Consider the following 24,233-nt stretch of genomic DNA (forward strand, 5'->3'; position numbering starts at 1 on the left):
GACAGCAAGAGTTACAACCGGTGAGCAAAACCCCAAATCCCTGCCCAATTAACATCAGTGTAAATAAAATTTCAGAGACAGAGCAGTTTGTTTATTTGATCTTTCTTTCCTTTCTCTAAGAAAAGCACAAAAAGTGGTCAGAGAAGTCAGAGATACAGAAATTCTCTGAAGAGATACAGAAATTCTCTGACAGGAGAAAGTTTTCAGTAATGACAGTTCAGATATTTGTAAAAATTACTAGCGCACAGAGCACCATGTGTGCTTTCTAGCTGATCTAAAGCCTTCCTTCCCTTGTTCTGTGCCTTGCACATGTTACCATAGCCACAATACAATCTTACACAGTTTTCACAAGTAAAAAGTTTGCTAATGACCAAGCCTGGGGGAATGGATACAGCCACAGCATTCTCCTGAGCTACAAAAACTCTCAAGTTTGACTGAGAGTTTTATTCATTTTTACTTCTCTGTTCATACTGTACAATTGTGATTCTTTTTTTACTGTTCCTTTTACGCTATTGTCAGGTCTCTTCTGGCTCCTTATATAAATCCTCAGCTAAACCTCAAGAGTAAAGACCATACATTTTTCTCTTCTGAACTATAAGTATTTAAGTGTATTTGTGATGCCTTTACTTCTACAATACCCTTTATTTTCTGTCTTTAATTTATACAGTTTCTCCAGAGAAATCATCAGGTGCAAAGGCAAGCAGCCAGATGTGGAAGTTATGATTTTGTATAAGCATTAGATATATTGTGATTGATCACTCAGACTAACAAATAGCAAGAGTTTCAAAGAACTCAAGAGAGACATATCTAGATGATGTGAGAGCAGAATACTTAAATCAAATACTTAAGACATGCAGGTTTGCTTAATTCTAACACAGTTTACGCGGTGGGTTCCCTGAGCTCCAAGGCAAAGGAACCTAGTTTTCTTATGAACATCAGAACCAGAGATATAACTTATTACTGGAATTTTTCCAAGGTTGAGCCTCCATAAAGTATTTCTCCAGAGCATGGGGTCTTTGCTGTCTCATAAAGGCTGAATTCACTGTGCAGTTTTTTCCATAGTTGGAAGGGAATTGATACCTACCTTTAAGCCCCTTACCCACTTACCCAAAATCCTCCAGGAAGTTCATAATCTGTAAACTTTACCCTTTGGTCAAATTTGGTTAGAATCAAGAAACTAATGCAAAAGTTGTTCTGTAGGTGTGAAAAACAAGTGTGGATATAGCTTTGATATGTGTATGTGCCACATACATGTAGCTGCACACAGAGCATTACCATGTAAGCCTTGTTTTCCTTTGAAATTATAATGAAATAAATTGATACTTGGCCAACTGGGCTTAATAGTTTTTCTACCTGTCAATGTGTGTTTTTCCCTAAGATTACACACATTAGCAATACAAACTCTACAGTGTGCAAAGTTAATAAGTCTAGAGTATGAAGGCTGAAAGACAATCCAGGAAGGGGAAAAATTCCAGGGTTCAAGACCCATTTACTGACAGAAAGGCATCAATAACATCTCATTTTTTACTTCAGCTTCAGTCTGTTTCCCTCAGCTGTGCAAAGCTGTAGGAGTGCCAAGCTGTCCGAGGTGTTACATCTCAAAACGTTACCTAACTGCTGAAGGTTTTATAATGCAAAAACCAGGAGATACTTTCTGAAACAAACAACCCAGAATTCTCACTTTCAACAGCAGCAACATGAACACCACATTTACCATTTTCAGTAGACAAGGAACCTGGGAAATTACTGAGTGCTGTGTGAGAGGTCTTGCAAAGATACCAACTGGACTAGCATGTTCTGATTTCAGAAGAAAAAGGAAGATTAATTCTATGAGAAGAAAAATTTTAAAAGTAAGGTTAAAAACCTTGAGCTCTCTATCTGAATGAAGCAAATATGGAAGAGAGCCATGGCTACAATGCATAACTGTGTCAAGATGGACAACTATTTAAGGTAAAGGACAATGTCAACACAAGGACATTCATCCAGGAATAAAATTAAGCATGCTGTTTTCCAGCTGTAAGAACACTGGAAGAACACTCAGTGGCCTCCCTGTATGAACAGTGGGTTTTAAAAGGTCAGCTTTTATTTGGTAATTGTTCTGTTTATGAGATTTTATTACATCCTTGCCTTGAAAGAAACTGAGTATGAAGACGCAGATGGTGTTCACCATTCTTCCTGTGAAATCTTATGGACTCTTGCATTACTGGTGTCTAAATGCAGCAGACCTAAGGCATAACTGAAAGCCCAAGGGACATTTTCAAAGAGAAATATTCTGATTCTTGCAGTATTGCAAACAAAATATTATTTTCTACTTTAAGCTTCAAAGAGGAAGGATAAAAGTCCCCTCTTCCCTGTGGCTATAACTCTGTGTTGCAAACAATTAACATCTCCCTTCAAGACATGCAAACATAGAATTATACAATGGCTTGTGCTGGAAGGGACCTTAATGATCATCTACTTCTCACACCCTGTCATGGGCAGGGACACCTTCCCCTAGACCAGGTTGCTCAAAGTTCCCATCCATCCTGGCCTGGAAAATTCCCAAGGATGGGACAGCCACAACTTTCCTGGGCAACATGCAGTGTATCACAGTAAAGATTTTTTTTCCTAATTTCCAAAAACTTACCCTCTTTCAGTTTAAAGCTGATAGCCCTTGTCCTATCACTACTAACCCTTGTAAAAAGTCACTCTCCCACTTTTTTGTAGGTCCTGTTTAGATATTGACCTCCATTCAACTCTTCAGACCAGTTCTTGTTTCCACTATTATAATTTCCCTTTCACCTGGTTTGATCTGTTAGAAAAACATCTACAGTTGTGGGCTTTTTAATTATTATTCCAAAGAATGCTGTTAACTACCAACACTTCTGCCTGTATGCTCACTTATATCATTTTACCAAGCTGTTTTGCCCCAGTTAGTGTCCTAAAAACCTCATAAATTCATAATACATTCACTGTGAAAATTAAAATCCTACTGCTTGCAAAAGTGTTAAGGTTTAGTGTTTGAGAGTCTGACCTTTGCAGAGCAGTACAAAGAAGTTTTGAAGTCAAAAAGTCTATTTCCCATCTCAAAGGCAGAGTCAATTACACTCCAGTTTTTCTGACTGATGAGCTTTATTTCCTCAATTCCCAAATTTTGATCCTACCCAACTACTGAGTTAGCAATCGTAAAGTTGACATTAGTGTCTGAGAGATAAACAAATATTCAAACCAGTGATTTCATTTATAAGCAGTAAAGTTCTGCTGATGGTTGCTAAGTCAATATTAAACAAGCTGGAAACATTTAAGTTCTAGCCAACAGAGCTTCAAGTTAAAGTATTGTGCTATAGCACATCAGTAGCCATATATAATTTATCCATTCTAATTAGTAATTTTAAGACACAGTACATGATTTAGTTCAAGTATACATTTTTATCATCCTTTTTGACTTCTCAATAGTGCAGAAATACAAAATTGTCTATTTTTAAGTGAAAGCTTAAACTCTTGATCTTTTAGATGTGTGTATCTATAGCTATTTGAAGAAGTGTAAACTAAAAAGCCTGCTGAAATATTGCATTTCAAAAGATCAGGAATGGGCAGAAATGCTGAGTCCTTTTTGTACATGAAGTAGATGAGCACTCCAGCTGCATTCTGCTTTCAACTGCTTTTGAATCACCCCTAATCCCTAGAAATAAAATGTGATTTAGGAACGAAAACACAGTTTGAATTCTGCATTTAGGTAAGAGAGAGAAAAGCCAACAGATAGAAAAATAATGTCAAAAAAAAAGCATTTTTAGACTAGGTATTACTGTTGGGCTGCAGCAGGAGTGCTCTTCATGTCACAGGCTAAGATTATAAGATGTCTGCCTGAGCTTTCCCTTAATAACAATGTTGTGAACCCGGACTTTCTTAAAAATAGAAGTTTGTTCTTTTTTTGAGGAAACAATGAACTGTTTTGGAACAGATGTACAGAACTCAGCGAGATGACTCATCTGCTGTGCTCAGTTACAGCGGCTTTATCTGCAAATGCGCATGGAGGAAAAGCCGCTCGAGAGAGTTCGTGGAGGAACAGCCGATCTACTGAGAGCTAATCACACTGGGCTATTCTTGGAGGAACACAGTGTTTGTAGGGAATGACAAGAGTTACCAATTATTGCCTCTGCTTGGAGAAATGAACAGATCTGTGCAGTTATTTAATGGTTCTCTCTGCAAAGACTCTGTTTAAAATACGGGAACCTGTAATTTTCTAGCACTGACCCGATCTGGCAACTGAGCATTCTGCAGTGTGAAGGCATATCTGCTTAACTTAAGCTTGTTTTCTCCACAGTAGACATCCAGTGCCTAGCATACTAACTATGCATATTATAATATGTTATTTGCATAAGGTTGCATTAAATTCAGGAAAATGGATTAAAATCTGCATTTTACTGACAACTTTTTGCATGATATCTTTATTATGAGGAAATGAAAGATAGCCCATCAGATTTCTACTGATGTTAATAAATGACACCAACTTTAAACATAAAGAATATAGGGGTGAGTCATGTCTTTATAACCAAAATAAACATTGCAATCTTATTCCCTCTGATGTACAAATTAAAAGCCATTTATTGTAGAAACTTTTGTTTCGTGAGTACTATCATAAAAAATAAATAACAAAGTGAAGCATCTCTACTAGTAAATCCATAACTTTATTTTCAAATCAAACAATTCCATTGTTTGATAAAATTTCTCTTGTGTGACTGTTATTGAAAAGTTTCACCTCACCTTTAAAGTTCTTCAAAGTCAACTGTGGTGACTCTATATTATGCGCCTTTTTTAGCAGATATAAAACAAATGAAATAGGTTTAAAGGAAGACATATGGTAAAAGACAGGCAAAGAAATTTGTATGATTTATTCATATAATTTTGAAGTAGCATATTTAAAATCTCGTCCTATTAACATCCATTGCCCACCTAATTACTATAAGTAATTGACAGCTCTCATTAGGAAGAGACAAAACTAAAGGGAATTAGGGTCTTGATCTTGCAATTGGATTTCCATGAGCCAATGCCTTCATTGTCTGGAGCCTCTTTGGCATATGTGGGCTTGGTCTGGATACAGGAGTCCATCTGTGCAAATCTGATTGCAAGATCAGGGCCTAAGTGATATCATGGGAATTAAGCAAATTCTGTTATTTTGCAACAGATCTGCTCCAAAGCTACATAGCCATTTAAAAGTTATCAATTGTCATGAAATTGAAGAAATACATGATAGTGTGCTATCTGAATTTGGAGAATACTGCACATAACCCACAATCTAAAATCGATCCAAATCTGAAAGCAGAGGAAAGGATAATTTTGAAAACTTATTCACTTATTCTTTACACTTTTGATGCAATTAGTGAATGTGGGCTTTTTAATTAATATTGCTATTTAAATGCTTTTGGGGAGATAAATACTGAAATCCTGTTGCCAATTATAAAATTTATTCATGCAACTTCCCCCCCCCCCATCATCTTTTCAAATGTAGCCCTCGAGCTGTAATCATGCGTTTGGAGAATATTATTATTTTTAGTTAATAGCTAGTTTTAAGAACAAATGTACTGTAGCACACCTATTCAAAATAGCTTCACTCCTAGCTTATCCACATCCAGCTGAGTCACATTTATCCATGGACTAAACAGCTGTAAGTCCAATTGTGGTTCTGTGGCTAATACATGACAAAACAATAGTGCATGTTACACAGGTCAATAAAGTGAGAGGAAAATAATGAAAGTGGTGTGCCAGAGAGAATATATAAAAAAGTAATATCAGAAATACAGGCAAGGAGAAGGTATCAAATACCTTATAAAAGATAAAAGCATATTTCATTGGATTTCTGGCAAAGTAACTGATCCACACATACAGTCAATTTCTCCTGCCTTTCTGCATTCACTTTTAGAACCATCCCCTCCTTGTTCTTGTTCGTTGATTTTCATAGTATGTACGATCTATACACTAAATAGATGCAAAATCAATTTTGATACGATTTTTTTTTCATATGTAACATAATTACTCATGGGGTAATTGGTACTGTATTTAACCACAGATTCTAGCACCTGGAATAACCTGGATTTTGCTGGTTTGATCAGGAAGGCAGCTGAACTCATGCAGCTTGTGGCTTCATACTTTTTGCCCTCACTGCAGCAATACTGGGTGAAGAGGGACTTCTCTGCTCCACAGCTGCACTTGCACCCTTCCACAAGACTTTTACTTCTCTGTCATGTGCTTCACACCTGAGGAAAACTTCCCCTTTTGTTTGCAACTTCATCTCCAGAAACCTACCTGTTTGAGATAGGAATTGATTGGCAAATGCTAATTGTCATTAACAACATAAGAACTGGGAAAATAGTTCCTTTTTCATGGGGCAGTTAGGTGTTTTGCTTAGCTTGCATTTTCCTCTCATCTGGGTTTACTTCAGGCCTATCTCATCTACCCACCCCTTGTAGCACAGATGACACAACCTCACTGGCATTGTTTCCTTTCAAAAGAGATCAAAATTTTCCCTGAAGTACTGCAAAACTGTGGAGTGGATTTTCTTTTTTAAATGCTTTCATAAAAAAAAAAAAAAAAAAAAAAAAAAAAAAAGGTAATATTTTACTTCTGTATATATTTCCTAGTCTTGTGTATGAACAAGAGAAAGAAACTCCCAGGAAGTAAACAGAGTGGAATTTCTATTGGCTGTTCTGTAAGGTCACTGTGGATTGGGTGGCTGGCTTAAAAAATAAAACACCAAAAGTAAAAAAAATTCTTTTCCAACACTTTATGTGTAGGGCATGAAGAATGATAGCCTATATCATAAATATCTTCTTTGCAACTGGGAATGTGAAAGAGGGCTTAATGGCTGAGAAGAATGGAGTTATTATATTGCAAGAAATATGCCAAAAAAATCAGATTTTACAGGAAGATCAGAATACTCACTGTTAGAGCTCTATGATCAACTACTTTTGACCTTGCTGGCAGAACTGGAAAATAAAATGCTGGATTAAAAATAAGACATCTTGGTTTTCCTCATGAAAAGAGATAATTTTTTTCTTAGTGAAATTAATGATCATTTCATAACATTTTCCTATAAATCAAGCATTTTCCTATAAAACTCAATCATAGCGCTCAGCTTAAATGATACTAGGTCCAAATAGACCTGTCTTTCAATCCTGTCTGAGAATTAATTATGTTGTAGATAGCAATTGAGATAACTTATCTACACCGTCGTACATCAAGAAATCTGCCATAGGCAGATAGTGGTGCTACTAAATGTGTACTAATACAAATAATAAAAGTATATATTACTCAAAGAGTTGGCTTGCTGGGGAGAAGACGGAAAAAAATTTTCAATGCCAAAGCGGGGAAAATCATAAGCCATACTTCTCAAATCCTGGCTAGTAATTATCACTTATTCCAAGACAAATTGCTGGCAGGCTAAAGAAAAGAGGTCTTGATCCTCTACTTAATGCATTGTTATTGTGAATTTGACTGAGAGGGTTACTACTATTTCTTCTAAATCAGAAGCCAGAAATGCAAGACAGGACTTCTGACCTACCTGGCCCCATTTTAGCATTCAATTTAGCAGGTCAAACACAGCAGTCACAACTGTAAAAAAAAGTATTTTGCTCTGGCATCAGATGTTTTCTCTTGTCTTATTTCCTCATTCACAGCACTTATGCTTTTAAATTCTTGGTAATAGAGGTAGTCCAGCAAATATGCTTGGAATAGGAGAGAAATTCAGAGCAACAGAAAAACTCATAACTCACAGAAGATGAGTGGTCTTGGCTGAACCTGTTCAGCTCTCTCAAGGGGAGAAAGTTGCTGCCAAGTAAAAAACTGGGAAGCCTTCTTAAGTAAAGCCTTTGTTTATCCTGTGCCTCAAAGTAACTGATTCATCTTCCCTGCCACTTAGGCTAAGCTTCCTCTCTTTTATTGGAAGAACCAGGACCAGCCTGGACCAGCAGGCCTGCAGGGAACAAGGGCTCATGGGGCTGGGGGGACAGAAGGGAAAAGCTTACTCCAGTGTCTTGGCAGGGAATGGCATGGGATGCAGGGATGAAGACAAAGTGCAACCACATTGAGTGTTCTCATATTTTCCTTTTGATGCCTCTCTCACACCACTTTCAACATGGCCCAGAAAGTAGCATCTCTATGGCAGGGAGAAGAATATTTCTTCATCAATTCTAAATAAGGTTTTAAGAATAAACTTCAAAAAGCTAAGTCTTGCTATTTGTGACATACTGATTCCAGAAAGCAATCTCTGAGTAAAAATGTCTTCTAATGTGTATGAAGAAAAACATAAACCTGAATGTACAGCAGATGTTCCACTATATATATACATATACATGTTTATAGCATGTTCTCTCCCCCTCTCTCTATGCATATCTCACTAAGACTATTATATAATTTAAATAACTTAACAGTGGGCAGATCTGACATTATGTGTAAATTGAAAGTAACAGGTTCCAACCCAGCAACCTTGTGCTAACACCCATGTTTAATTTTTCAATGGGCAATATAATTCCTTTAATACCCTTGAGAGATTAGGTTACTGCAGGAATGCCAACTATGTCCCAGGAAGAAACTGAGGAACATGGCCTGTCATGGCTTTATAATTTGAAATGGATTATAGCAACATAAATTGAGAGTCATCATGCTGTGACTGTATAGTTATATACATTGCTACAAATTTAGAACAGGTTCAATCTGGAGAGGTAAACACATCTGTTAAATAAATGACATGAAAATCCTGTTGTCTGCAAAAATACAAACTGATGAAAAGCCACAAATATATGTAGGAAAACTTACTGGTTAACTGTGTTCTCTCTAGTATCTACATAAATCTATCCCCATTTTCTAATGAATATGGCATGATATTTACCTTTCACACAGGAATGAGGCAAGACATAATTTTAATAGTGTTTGTAAAGTGCTATATAAGTGCAAATGATTGATGAAGCCAGTGAATGGCAAAGAGCCAAAGAATATTTAGACTGAGAAGTGCTTAATCCAAGGGCCTTTAGAGGAAGCATTTCTCTTGTAGCTTCTTCATAGTTCACAAATCAGGAATTGGAAGCCTTTTACATATTCTTATATACTGAGAAAATAAAATAATTTAGCACAATAGTTGATTCATTTTCCTATCTCATGAGATATAAATATAAAATAGGCACATGATCTGTAACTATTACACAGCAAATTCACTGGATTTTTCCCTCTTGTAACTAAATAATGATGTGTTTTTCTTGACTAGTTTTTTTGGGCTCGTATTATATAATGGTATTTAATGTTATTACAGTAGTTTTCTCACCTCTGGAATGCCTCAAAACAAATTTCTGATTAATGGAAGACATTTATCCAGAATTATATATGTCAAGAGGGTATTTCTTTTAAGACAATAACACAGAAAAATTGATACTGACAGAAATAAATAACTAAATTACTCTACTTTGTCCAATAGCGTGTTTAGATTCAAGGATGTTTAATGTACCTTGTAGTCACAGCAGCAAATTCTATCAAAAGATTTGTTTTCAAAAAGCTCTGTGTAAACTCTGCCACCTACACAAAGATCTCACTGGTTTTCAGGAAGCTCCAGTTTCAGTGGAAGCTTGCAAATTGTAAGGATGGGGGAAGCCAAGGGGGAGGAACAGAGAAAAGAGGCTAAGATTTTGATGGGAGACAAAGATGCCATGAGAACACTCAACTAGAATGCAGAAGAACCAAGGACTAAATCACTTCCCAATTGGCTTCTCAGAAAAACTGAAGCAGGAGATTTCTCTCACCAGCTCTCACTAATACTGGAGTACGGTGACATCTCTCCTCCCGGGAGAACCTACTGGCCAGTCAGTTCTCAGATAAGATGAGACAGCACCAGCCTATTATTTTAGGAAGCTGATTTAACAGACTGGTTCTTACAGCTCAGGGATATAGAAAATCCATGTTGTTCCCATTCCACCAGCTTTAAAAGATCTGAGATTTCTCTGGTGTGGGACAAAACCTAGTCCAGAAATCTTTATATGATTTGCCAAAACAGAATTCTTCTTTCCTGAGCAGCCTTAATATCACACAGAGTAGCATCTGATGTTGTATTTAATTTAACATCCCACTAGGAAATCTTTCTTCTGTCTTATATGTAGTTCCACAGTGATAGCTTAATATCTAATCACCTGCTTATGACAATCACTATGAAAGAACTCCCAAAGCCTAGGAAAATTAAAAGCTTTTTCACTCTTGGTCTGAGATTCAGATTTTACCTAAAAGGTGAAAATCACAACAAAAATTAATTATTTTCAATAACAACAACATGCCACTATTACTATTATCAGCCACCACTGCTAATTTGGAGATGGTAACAAGAAAGGAGTGAACCATAAATCTTAATGTTTTAGGGAACAGACTAATGCAGCATAAAATAAAAGTATGAAACAGTTGAAGACATAAGTGGCATCTTCAAAAGAAGAGTCATTACAAGACATAATACTATCAAGGTTTTTTTGAAAATTAGACAAGTCTGGAGATTACAGGGGTTAGGCTGCATCTTTGCCAGGATTATTTTATTCAGGCTGTATATGTAAAATGAGCCTCCAAAGATAAAAAAAGAAGGGAAGAAGTTTCTACAAAGCTCTGGTATATGGAGGCTTAGCCTCCATGGCCAGTGACCAAATATCTGTAGGAAGTTAATCAGACTTTTCCATGGCCTTCAATCTGTCAGTTTAGTGCATGCATTCTGCCTGTTCAAACAGAAATTTTAGCATAGGTTAAGCCTATTAATAGAGATTGTCAATCACATCACCAGCTTCCTTCAGTTAAACACATTGCAGGGACATTAAATACACTCATGTTATCTCAAGGGTTATTTTAAACTGGCAGGTAAAATAGGACCTTTAGTGTTATAGATATGGGTGCCAGCAATGTATTTTGTTGTGGGTTTAGGAAAGGGCAAGAGCACAGTAGCCTACAGCCACCAAGACCTTTCTGGAGTGTACAGTGAAAAAATGCCACTATACACAAACTGTGGTTATCTTCACCAGCGAACGGAAACAATTTTAGTAGTAGACAGGGTTGGGTTTTTCCTCTCCCTCCTGAATTCTGTGCTTGCTGGGAATGTCTCTGTGTGAAGTATTATTCATCAAAGTACACAGCGTGCAGAACAGCTCGGAAGTGATTGCACAACATAAGACTGTATTTCCAAAGTGGGCACAGGCACTCCTTATATAAATCACAGTTGCAGCAGTGATAGGAAAAATATACGGAAGCATAAACTGTGTTGTTAAAGGTTTTAGTAAATCATCAGAGCCTTGAGGTTATTCAGGGATTTTTACTCGGTGCAGTTACTGGCTGTAACTCTCTTGTTATCAAATAGAAAGCACAGGGCAAAATTGGTAACTGGATGCTGTGGGCAGGTTTGATGTTCTGCAATTATGTGCATATTAGCGCTTTTGAAGGAATGTTTTGTCTCCAAAGTATCTAGCAAGATCAGTGTGATTCTCTTGGTGATTCACTGGAAATTCAAGGGCCTCCTTGTGGACTTCAGCAATAGAAATTATAGTTATGGGAAAGTAATTTAAAATTCAGTTCTGAAATTATTTTTTAAGAGCAAAAATCTATAACTACACTTCAAACTACATGGCACTGTGATAAAAATAGAGAAACATCATTCATCAACAGCAACCCCAGTTTTACTCTATGAAACTCAGATCAATTAAGAATATGACAAATATGATGTTTCCCAATTTATGTGTACATGCATACACACACAAAAACCAACAACGATTAAAAAAACTCAAACTAGCAACAACAATAAAAACACAACAAAACAAAGGCACAACCAAAACATCAACAAGAAAACCCAAGCCACAACAAAACAACAAACCCAGATCTGAAAAAACACAGCATAGCTCAGAACAGCACTGGCAGAATATGCAAGTTCTTCTAAGCAACGCATATTTTGAGAATTAAAATTTAAGTAACTTGATGATTGGTGAAAAGTTTTCCTTTTGAGACCCTTGTTTCATTTGCATATCAGACATTACAACAAAAATGGAATTGTTGCCCACTGAAATGGAATTCAAAATTGAATTGCTACGCCCCCAATAGAATATAAGTAGTAGAAGTCAGATTTAGTTGCTTTGGAAATTCTAAGGGTTGTGGAAAAGACTTGTGAAATTGCTGGTATCTTTGCATATGACCTGGTTGGGCTTACAGGATACTTCCCACAACTTTGAAGGTTGTAATGGACCGGATCACTTTCCATTTTGTCATCAGAGACAGTGTACATCAAAAACATACACTTCCCTATGCCATCACTCACTAGCTAGATGCCTTTTCCCAACCAGCAAGGCACCTTGACATCCTAGAAAGATGTATACAAAGGTCCAAATTCTTCAGACTTTATATACATGATGTACAAATGTATGCAGTGTGCTATACTGCTGGAGTTCACCGATGTCACTATGAGTTGGAGCTTTCACATGAACTCTGTTACACATCAAGACAGAACTGTTTTCCATGTAATCTCCAGGGAGTCCTGCAGGAAAGTGGAAACAAGGGATCTGAAGATTCCTTCCAGTGCCAGCTAGCAGGAATCTTAAAGGTTATTCTGTGTTACAGGTATTCCATTGCACAGCTGATTTCAAAGCTAAAAATTTGCTCAGGAGCAATGTCTTTCAAGACAGTTTTCTTTATAAAATGTAGGAATGCATTCCACATGGTTTTATCAATAGAACAAAAAATATGCATTGTCTATATTGAAATGGGGGAAATCTAACTACTAAAACCAGACAAATAAGTTTTGGTTAGGCCATTTCATAAGTTCATATTCAGTGTTCAGTAACTGTGTGATTGAGGTAAGACACCAAACAGCAAAGGAGTGCACTGATGTTGTTTAAACATGACAGTACTATCTGGTCACAACCTTAGGAAGAAGTACTCAAGATTTTATTTAGGCTAATATACAGATTTTTATTCCCAAATAGGGATAGAATTTAATAGAAAATAATTCCTAATATTGGGTAAAAAACCCTTTCCTGTAAAAACAGGAAAAAGAGCTACAATTCTCAAAGAACAAGTAACCAAAAAGACTACAGAAGAGTTACAATTCTCAAAGAATAAGTAACCAAAAAGACTACAGAGACCTCAGTACCTACTTTGCTAGGGAATAGTGAAGTGTTTTCTTCTCAATAAACACCACCACAGTTTCTTTCACACATGCTGGCCTATGGATTGCTCTCCGGAAGGCTTTAATCACAGGTCACAGCATTTGCAGATACATCCAGCTATGCATAAAACAACACAGAACAAAACAAAACTGTGGAAAATAAAATGCCCACCTTCATGGCCTGTACTAGTTACAAGTGATTATTTGAATCCATATGATATTTGTGACCTGCAGATCTGTGACATTTACAAACTTACAAAGAATCTTTCTTTATTTGTCTCCACTCCACCACTTCCAATCTGCTTTAAATCTCCCTTAAACTATTTCCTAAACCTATTCCTCAGGTTTGTCTTTTACAGCTCCCACTTCTTCCCAGTGTGCACCTGCCTGCCTGCATTGACCCAGATCCATTACATTTTGGCCCTCTTGCAACCACAGATGGACCTCCTGGATTCCATCCTCAAACTCAAAGCCAAAACAAGAATGACACACATTTCATTTTCTGTCTTTTTATATGTAAAATGGTGTATTTCTTTCTTGATGAAGAATTAGGACTCAGTCTCAAGACTGTGTTTATTTGTGAAGTCAGGTAGGTCCAGATCACCTTCAAGGTTTAATGATAATTTTGAATAATAAATGCATTTCTATGCTGTGTTCCTCCTGTCAGTTTTGCAACTACATAGTTACCTCAGAGAAAATAAATTAGACTTAGCACACAAAGCATATATATTTTTTTAGAAGAAAAACATATAATCACTTTGTGTAGCATAAGAAAAAGAAGAAAAGCATCAAAAGAAACTTAAAATTGCCTTGTATTTCTGGCTCATATTTTAGAACAAAGTTAAATAATGAAGATTTTCTTCAGCGTGCCATCAGTTTCAGTGCCACCAACACTGTTATGCAGGGCTGTTTGAAAGAGTTTTATGAGGTAAGGGGGGGGAATAAATATGCCTTTTCAAAAAATTGCAGATAGAACTATCCTTCTCCTATAGGATCTTACCTATTCTGATGAGCCGGGTAAATTGAATGACTCCTATAAATAGATAGCTTGCCAAAAACTGTGCTTCTATTATTAGATATTAGATAGATGACAACTAATCAGCATTTGCTTTTCTAATTGCACTGCATCTGGATTCTTCTAAGTCCTCTGTAATTGTATCTTTTAGGAGAGGAAAAATGGGAAAGGAAAGCTCTGCCAGTTTTATTTGCACATCTTTGCCAAAATTATGATTTAATAGCAATAAAATTTCCAACAGCAAGGCAATTTTTCCCTGTTTTTATCCCAAAGTCATATCAAGTGAACCTGAATCAATGATAAATGTCTACATTAAAACCATCATTGCTAATAGTATTCTATATCATTCGTCTTTTGTTCAATGTGACCAAATTACAATCAGCACATGACTATAGCTACTTGTGATTAATGATGGTTTTACTTAGTAACTGACAGTGAAGCTTCTGGGAGGAAAATGGCAATATATTTCAAAATCCCAAGCTATAAATTTTGGAAAAAAATAGCTCTATTTTCAAAGCTGTTAACATGTCTGCTGCTGCTTTTACCACTGTCAGACTGAAGTGCTTAAAATTGCTTAAATTTTGAAGGGATTATTCCTCTCTTCTCAGGGTGGAAGTTTTGGCTTAGGAGGTCTTAAATCCTTTACAGACTACACACAATATTTCAGAAGAACTAGAGAGTATGCAGGGAAGAGTGTTGCAATTACTCAGGAAAAAAAAAATTAATGACCTGGAATAAAGTCTCTCTGAGAGCATGGTAAATTAAAAAATTATAGATAACCTTTATGAATGAATGAATTAAAGAGTAGACTTTTTGAAACACTGGAAGAAAGCTGTAAAAGCTTTCACTTGGGAGAAGCTGATCTTGATAAGGTCAGAAGTGAATAAAAGCCATTTTTGCCATCTGATGGCCACTCAGCAGCTTTAGGCTGGTGTTTCTTAGGCTGGCACAGATGTTCACATCAAAGCAAGCACTCCTGCTGATAATCTCAAGAGTCTGATCAAACAGAAAGACTTCCCAAGCCTCTTGCCCACAATTATTCAGATACTGAACAGCTGGGCAGTGTGTGAAATACCTGTGTTGCCATTGCCAAATTTATTGTAAGCCCGAGAATGCTCTGTCTTTGGAATTATCAGTCTGTAAATTGTGTCAGCACTACAACTATTTCAAACTGAACATCAAGTGAAAAGAAAAGAAGGTATGTGTTTTAGGTGGGACTTGCTACAGTATTTATCAAAGAACAATGATTGCCCTCTACTCTCTACTCTTGAAGAAAGCAGCAAAAAACACCTCTCTGGGAGCAAAGTGCTTCTGAAACAGAACTTTATAAAAAGACTGTTTTAAAGGCAAAACCCTGGATGTAAGTGAGGTCTTTATCAAAACTTAAATATTGTACCCTAAATCTCCCTGTGCAAGAAAAAAAAAAAAAAAAAGTACTTTTTTAAAGCTTCTTATTAACAGACAAAATTTGGAATACAGGCAGAGCAAGGGGAGCTGCCTCTATTACCTGTTCCTGTGACCTTTTCCTCAAATAATTTTTCTGTCTCCATTTTCTGATAAGTTAATTTGGGATAATTACATTTACCTAGATTCATGTAAATGTATTAACCATCTTATATTCACAAAATCAGTATGCAACCTAGATGTGTGACTTCATAGTGGGTTTTCTTTTCCTGTGGATCAGTTATGTAAATATATATAAATGTGTATTCGCTGTCTCTCTGTCTCTCTCGCTCTCTTTTCTCCACATTTTGAAGTAAAGCAACTGGGAAGCATAAATACTTTTTCCATTTTTGAGCAAGAGAATGAAATGTCATTATCCACTGGAATTTCACAGCATTTGGTCTTTCTAAGTTCTTCTTGAGACCCACTACAAAAATCAATCAATGAGCTAAAGTATCACTTTCAATTTGTGGCACTTTTCTTACCTCTGAATTATATTATATAATTGATGTCAACTTTTACAAGAATGCTATGAGTAATATGTAACTATAGAAACATGGTCTCTAAAAACAATTAATTAACTGATCTTTTAAAATTCTTTCCTACTGTGATTTTAAATGACATCTAGGAGACTGTTGAGGGCTACATAAAAAAATTTGCTTCTCTTTCTTTTTGTTTTAACTAAGAAATAAGTAGTTGTTTAAATTATTTTTAAAGGGAAAAATCTGTGCATCTATTCATCATAATTTTGTGTGTGGATGATCACTGTTATTCTCCCCCCACTAAGTTTTATTATTAGACATGCACCAGAGAAGTTGAGTTGTCTATGTTTAATACACTTGAGTCACTACTAATGCTGATGCAGAGCACCACACGTCTTATTTTTTAAAATCTCAGAGTTTTAAAATTGCAGAAGAACAATGTCATACAAATTGATAACACATTTCTTGTAAAATGAGCAGGTTTGATCTGCAGACTACGAAATATTTGTATTACAAAACCTTCCAGAGTAAAAATACTTTGGTTGATTCTGCTTCCTTTAAAAATTAAAGGCATCTTTACCCTGCACTGCTCTTGGTTCCAAAAGTGTCACACGGTAACACAACTGTAAAGACACAGTTAAATATATATGCAATATTTTGTAGCAGAACTACTTACATAAGGTTAATTTTATTTTTAGCTCATAAATTAATTTATTCTTGCTGAAATTTTGATGAGATAAAAATCAACAATGTAAGCTAGTGAATTAAAAATAAAGATGTTGCCTGCAACTATTTGTATGGCAATAACAAATACTTTGTGACATTCAGACCTTGCTGCAAATCCATAGAAAGTGACCTTTGCAATGATTTACAGGAATGTAAATCTGCAAATGAAATAAGGGAAGTTTACACTTAATTACTTATTCAGAATGTCCCACTAAAAGTGCTGCATACCATAGAATAATATTATATGTAAAAGCACACTCTTTCCTCCTAGTGATGCTGCTATTTATAATGATTTTGTTTTATCTTTTGTAGCAATGACTTAGCAAAGCACCTCAAGAGTCAAAACTTTTTCTCCAGGATTAGTTAAACTTCTTACAATTTGGCACATCAGAAAAACTGCCAGCTGCATTATAACACCCTCAGACATTTCTGTGCTTTTCATTTCTGTGATCATTTTTCTTCTCCCAATTAAAGTTTTGGAATCTTAATTATGTATTTTGTCAAGATCAGTGTCACATTCAAAAATCATTTTTAGTTAACATTCTATAGCTTCAGTTACACAGCCTATCACAATACAGTGTGCTATCATTTGATAAGGTTTGACTTTCAATTTGTTTTAATGCTGAGAAGTTGTTGCATGGAGAAGAAAAAATTAAATCAGTGAGGTTTTGTGGAGGAACAAAAAGCACAACAAATCCAAATCAACAGATTTTATTTTGATAAGGAAAAGAAAAGCAATAAAAATTACATGTGTCTGCATTACCTTAATAGTTAAGTTGTGGTGAAGCCTGAAAAATATCGTAAGACACTAGTGACTGTGAAGTGTTTGGGAAGTTTTCTTCCAAAATACCAGCTTCTTTGTGACTTCCTTTATTTCATGTTTTTCTTACCAAAACTGATGCAGAAAATTACTTTCACTCCTGCATCTGCAGTTGCTCTGCCAATGAAGATTGAACATTAAAGATTGTGAATTGAAATCAATGTCAACAAATTGCTGTCCCTTTGCTATGCTATTTTTTTGGTTATAACTATTACTGTCATCAAATCTGTCATCTAGTAGCAACCAGAGCTTTCATACTTTCTCCTTAAAAAAATGACTTCTAAACACCCATTACTTATAACTGTAATTTGCATATCAACATTTTTGCTGGGAGGGAGTTATTCATCTAACCTGGCATCTTATGCTGTATCAGCCTTTCAGACTCAACTTCCTCAATATCAACCCTGAGGCCAGTGGCTTACTGCTTTCAGCTGAGAAAAGATATGTTCTCCTGACTAACTATCAACACCTTGCACAGAGTCAATAAACTACAAATTGGTGCCACAGGTATGAAGAAAAAAATAAAAAACAGCAGACTTCAAATTACTAGTCCTCATTCATGGGAGAAGAATCTCAAAACACCTGCCTCCGAAGAGCCAGGCTTGTAAAGTATTAAAGAAATTTAACTTTAGCATGTAAATATTCCCGCTGATGCCAGTGGAGGTCATTTAAGTCAGCAGCACTACTGTCGGCTTAAATGGCAGATAAATGAGGACACCAATTTGGGAAAAGTGAAAAAATGACATCTGTTTAAGCACTGAACATCTGAGGCCCTACTTAATAAAAATAAGTTACCGGGCAGCTTAACTCTGGATACTTTTAGGGGTTTTTTTAGTATGTCAAGAATATCCCTGTTTTTATCCCTAAACAACTTGTAATTTCTTCATATTTTCTGTCAGAATGCTCCTATTTTGTTTCAATAGGAAACAAATAATTAAGAATTAGTATTATTATTAGTATTATAATACTAATAATAATAATCATCATCAACATCTTGCTATCTTATGGCTGTGTGTTTTCATTATGATAAAAAATTTAATTCCAGATAAAAAATTCAGCCTACAGCTCCTCACTTATCTGATACTGATTTTCCCCTTACTTCATTAAGCTTCCTTTCCTGTTCTAGCTTCCTGTAATCTCAGAAAGCTGCCCATGGCACTGAAAGTTTACAGTTTGGATTTTGTATAGATTTGTACTTGTTAATATTTTATTCATTGTTTTTAAATGCAAAAAAAAAAATTGCCTTCTCTTAAAATTTTTGTGTGTAACCTGCTGTAGAGGGTAACACTTTAGACCATAGTGTGATACACAGCAAGGTGTCTCCAAAATGTTTCAGAAGGCTCCAGAAATTTGCAGAGGCATTCTACCTTGCACCTGGAGCGTCCTGTACTCTGGCACAGCATTATGTCACATGAGCAGCCTTCACCGTCTTTATTTTTCCTGGGAATTATGGGGAATAAGAGCAGAGGTTGAGCCCCAGAAGTTAATCTTAGCTTATGACATTAGAACTTTTTTCTTTAGTTACAGAAATTTGAGTGCCATGGAGAATTTGACTTGCCAGGGAGCACTTCCTGCAGAGGAGGTAGATGCCACCAACCAGTCTCTTGCCCCTGCCAATGTGCCTCCTAAAGAAGCATTATTGCATAAACTACAAACTGCAAAAAAACTTAAGAAAATGCTAGGGAAATACTAAATTTTCCATGTTCCTCTGTGCTATTCAAATGTCATCTTGGAGAGGAAGTGATACTAAAATGTAATAAAAAGAGCACAAAATATTGGTATGTATAAAAAGACTGAATAATCTGAAAATTCTAGAAGATACAGGCAAAAATATGAAGAAACTGTTCCAAAGCCGTGTTCTCAAAGCCACATTCTCTTGCCACATTTATTACATTTACACCTTGTCTTTACACAAGTGCCAATATTTGCATGGAAAATGTCATCTCTTTGTCATATATCTTTGCTAAATGAATATAAAATCTAAGCAAACCTGAAACTTCAATGTAGATTTTTACTCATGGGTAACTGAATTCAGAATTAAATCCTAATGGTTCATTAAAAGTGAAACCATTAATCAAACCAAATGAAATTAATAACTCCAACTGTCCAGTTAGCACTATAACTTCCCAATTAATTTCCAAGTCACCAGGTAGTATATTTAATGTCTCAGACAGAAATGTGTACAAGAAAAAGCAACATGATTATTACAATACTTTCTAAACGTCCTAAGTTTTTGTTCCATACATTTTTGGTTTTATCCTCCTTTTTTATAGTTTTAATTTATTTCTGTGTTAACCTGAACTACACACAAATCTTTACTTACATGCACTTGGGATATTTTAGCTTCAGAGGTATGTTGAAAGCAAAAATACTATCCACAAATAAAAACAAAAATGTACTCTGACTTTGAATTTCCTTTGGTAGCAACACTTGAGCTTGGTTTTGGAAGTTATTCTGCTTATTTAGATGTAAAATTGAATGGGTGTTGCTCAAATCCTTTCAGGGTGTACCCAATTTTTCCATGGGCTCTGGTTTGCATGGGGAGTGAAATCTCTCGTACGGGGTGGCCAGGCATTGTTGGGATGCTCACAAAGTATCTATTGCAGGGTCCTTGCAAGAACATCTCCAGAGAAATTAGGAGCTGCCTGCCAGCTGGTCCGTAGTCCTGCATGATCACTGCAGTGCATACAGAATTCATTTCTATCTATGATCTTTAATAATGCACAAGAGATCTCCTGGTTGTCTGAACTATACAGAAAAGATTGTTCTACCTGACCATGACTACATCTGCAGTATCAATTTAGACTATATCAAATTACCAATGTGCGGTAATCAATTCTATAGTAGGGATTGCCAGGGAAGTACCTGCCGTAGGCAGCTCACTCACCCAGAGAATTAACCAATACATCTTAAACATAAAGGTTGTGCCTATCTGTTGGTTTATGGGTATCGGGATCTGCCTGAGGTACTCTCCAGAACTGTCTGAGTTCCTATAACAGTGAAATGCTTTACTGTGAAGCTGGCTGCCAAACAGTCCTCATTTTGTTGCAAGTCAGTTCCTTGTCTCCACCTGCAAAGCTGTAACCGGAGCACCCCTGAAGTGAAAGGGATTTGCTAAGTGTCATGGATATGCACCTGCACACACAACTCAGATGCTTCTCTACATTACAGCTGTAACAAGACCAATTTTAATTTCATCCTCACATTACCATTATAATTCACATTCCCTGCATCCTAGTGTCACAGGTCAAATGCTGTAAACTACCTTTGCAGCATCACCAAGTTAAAAATTAGTTGTACCTGTGGTCACCACTGGAATGCTTCACACAGGTATTCAAGAAACTAGTGTCTTGTTTTCAAAATATTTCAGAGAAGATAGGTTACAAATAGCTGGGAGGTGTACAGAAGCCTTTACCCAGAAAATATCTGCATAAAAGTCTAGTAAACCTAACCATATATGCAATGTGAACTGTCAGATATGACAGTAAGAAATATAAAATTGTGAGAAAAGCAGTGAATTAATAAGTGAATACTCAAAATTCTAAAGAGTTCACAGTAATTTATTTACTGAAATCAGAAGCTATTTACTTAATAGCTTTAACAGCAAGAAGTAGGTGAATATCTAAGCATACTCAGTATAATTTACAAATGGAAAGTGAGACTTTAACTGTTTATACACTGGAATGTAAGTGGCTGATTCTGCATGTGTAAGGGGAAGATTTTCTCAGTCAGACCAGTTGAGGAAGCAAAGAATCAAGCTAAAAATTTCCAGTCAGTTGTGGGTCCATTTCTAAAAGTCTGTGCTTCTTCCTCACTCAGGAGCAATTGACCAACCTACTCAGCTACTGCTCTCAGCTCAGCTTCAGCTCAGCTCTCAGCTCTCTTCCTTCTCTTAATCATTTGTCGCCAGCCAAGCTAAAAATTGCAACATTCTTTTCACAAGTTCTCCTATTTCAGTTTTCATTCCTAGGCAGATTCCATCTAATGAGATCAATTTAAGGATATTATTTCTAAAAATGTTTTCTTGAAGCTGCTCCAATGTCTGTCACTTTGCTTCCCACTGATTAACCCCTAGCTAGTTTGTGTTGCACCACACCCAGGCTCTGCCCACTAACAATCTTGCAAGTGCTACTACACCTCCTCAGCCTTCTAAGTGTATTTTCTGAATTATTTCTTTTTTTTCCCTATAAGATTAGATGAAGAATGTATATTTTTATAAAGGTGTGTCCTGCCTTTTCAAAGTCTTTCAGCTACTAGCTCATCACTTCCGCTCAGCACCAGAGCATAATGAGTTTTTCTGGTGGTACCATCTTAGGGTGTGTAGTTACAGGAGAGTAAGGGACAAGGAGAGAGAAGAAAATAAATATTCACCCAACTGAACTAGCTAAGCTTGTTTTCTTCTTAGACAGAAGTTCAGTAACATTATTTAGGTTAAGTGAAGACTCCTTCTTGGTTTAAAATAGTGCCAGACACTGAAAAGATAACTTACAGTCTTTCAAATGCACTATCATTGATACTGCTGTTATGGCAGATTAAATATTTTCCTTTTTCTACTTCATGGTTTCTGTCATATTCATACATAAAAATGTATATACCATGACCTGGAAAACCCAGCCATGTGTTAGAGTGGATCTTGAAAATATAAAAATAACCTACACCTTATGTAATCTGCCCTTTTTTGGAGCAAAGATCTCTAAGAGTATGTTCAAATATTTGCCTGACCTTGTCTAGTTGAAAAGATAAAGAAATACTGAAAAGCCTCTGCAAAGTAGTACACAGTTAATGTATGTTAATTTTTTGATCATTCACAGACAGATAATGAAGAGATAATAAGATAACCTTGCCAAGTTCCTTTAGTCCCCACTGCCTGTCAATGTTTTCTTTTTATCTCACGTTTCTCCATCCACCACTACATCGTTTGCATCATCAGTCTCTGACTGTTGACTTAACAGCGACAAATAAAAAGTTCTTGTTATTTCATACATTCATTGGGGAAATTCCCTGAATCCTTACTGTTCAATATCTAGAACATCCACTCTTCAAAAAATCTACTTATCTGACAAGGAGGACACAAACTGTCAATATGGAAAGAACAATTTTCCTTAGGATGTTAAAAACATTCTAATCTGCTTTGCTCTTAGCTTCACTTCGAATGGTCTTAACCTATCTGCTTTATTTTGCTGTAAAAACAAAAAAGTGAAATGCACTTATGACAAACCTGCAGATTTAAAAATTTTTAAAGAAAGATAAGTTGATATATAGAGACAGCCAGTTTCTCAATCATGAGATTCCTGGAAACCTTAGTCCTTATTTTTCTGGATCTGTTCATAACTGAAACCTACCTTTCTCTCACTATGAATCTAAAGATCGTCTGAGCCAAGAGTTAAGTCTTTATCATTTGACTGATTTACATACCCAAAGAGGAAGTTGGAAAAGTCTCAACCATCATGTAGATAAAATTTGTCACCTTGCTGCTTTTGCTGCATATTTTATCTTCCTTTTGACAAGGTAGAGTCTGGCGGCTGGAAATGAAGAGCTAGCACACAAGAGACATGGAGGATTGAGACTCATTCCAACAGGACTCAGAAATTAAACCACTATATGATAGCTATTTTTTATAACTAATAGAAAAGAAAACCAAAACAAAACAAACAGTTAATTGAACATTTTCCTTTTGTGACACAAAGTTTTAGAGAATTTGACATTTTCTTCTAGAAACCAAAGAAGTCCAAAATAAAAGTGGCTAAATTCATGCAGTATTACACAATATCATATAACCTGTGGAACACTTACAAAAATAATAAAATAGTTGTTTGGGAATATACAATATCATATTTCTGTGTTCCAGGTGATCAGTAGCCTGCCTATATGATGCTAAGGTTAGATTGTATGGTTCTTACTTGACATCAATCCTATCTTGTCACAAACATCTACACCTGCAAGTAGATTTTATTTTTTTAGCACCATTCAAATGTTTTACCAACTTTAACATGCTTCTACATCTAACTTCCTTCCATTATATTCATCCCAGGATAATTTCCAACCTTCCATGATTTCATCTTTAGAAGTCTACCATTTTTGCTTTCTTTCTTTTATTTTTTCTCTCCTCCCCTTGTGTTTGTTTGCTTTGTTTTACTTTTTAATTCAAAAACTGGCCTGGTCTCTCGGTATCTCAACATTAATGGCAGGATGAGATTTCCCAGCTAAACCATATTTTTCGCAGCATTTTCTACATCATGAAACTCCACAGAGCTTATTCAGTGCAGTATGTATTATGACAGCAGTTTCCTGAATTACACCCATAAGGCAATGTACAGGTTTGACTCATTACTGTTGGTTTTGGTGTTGATATTTTTGTTTTCCTTTTTTAATTGCTAAATATATTGTGACGATCTAACCAAAAATCCCAAGAAATTGTTGCAATTCAGGAATCATTCATAAACTCCCCTTTTTTGTTGCCTAGAAAAAAAATCATTTTTAAAAGGAAAAAAAATCTAAGTTTTTTGATGGAAATTGTGCATAGAAAATTAACTGAAAGGTTTTTTTCTATGAAAATGATCAAACCTTTAGAAGCCACATTTTTGTTACAAACTATTTATATGAAAAATT

Source organism: Pyrgilauda ruficollis, unplaced genomic scaffold (assembly GCF_017590135.1).
Source record: "Pyrgilauda ruficollis isolate IOZ18807 unplaced genomic scaffold, ASM1759013v1 scaffold24, whole genome shotgun sequence".
NCBI classification, from domain to species: Eukaryota; Metazoa; Chordata; class Aves; order Passeriformes; family Passeridae; genus Pyrgilauda; species Pyrgilauda ruficollis.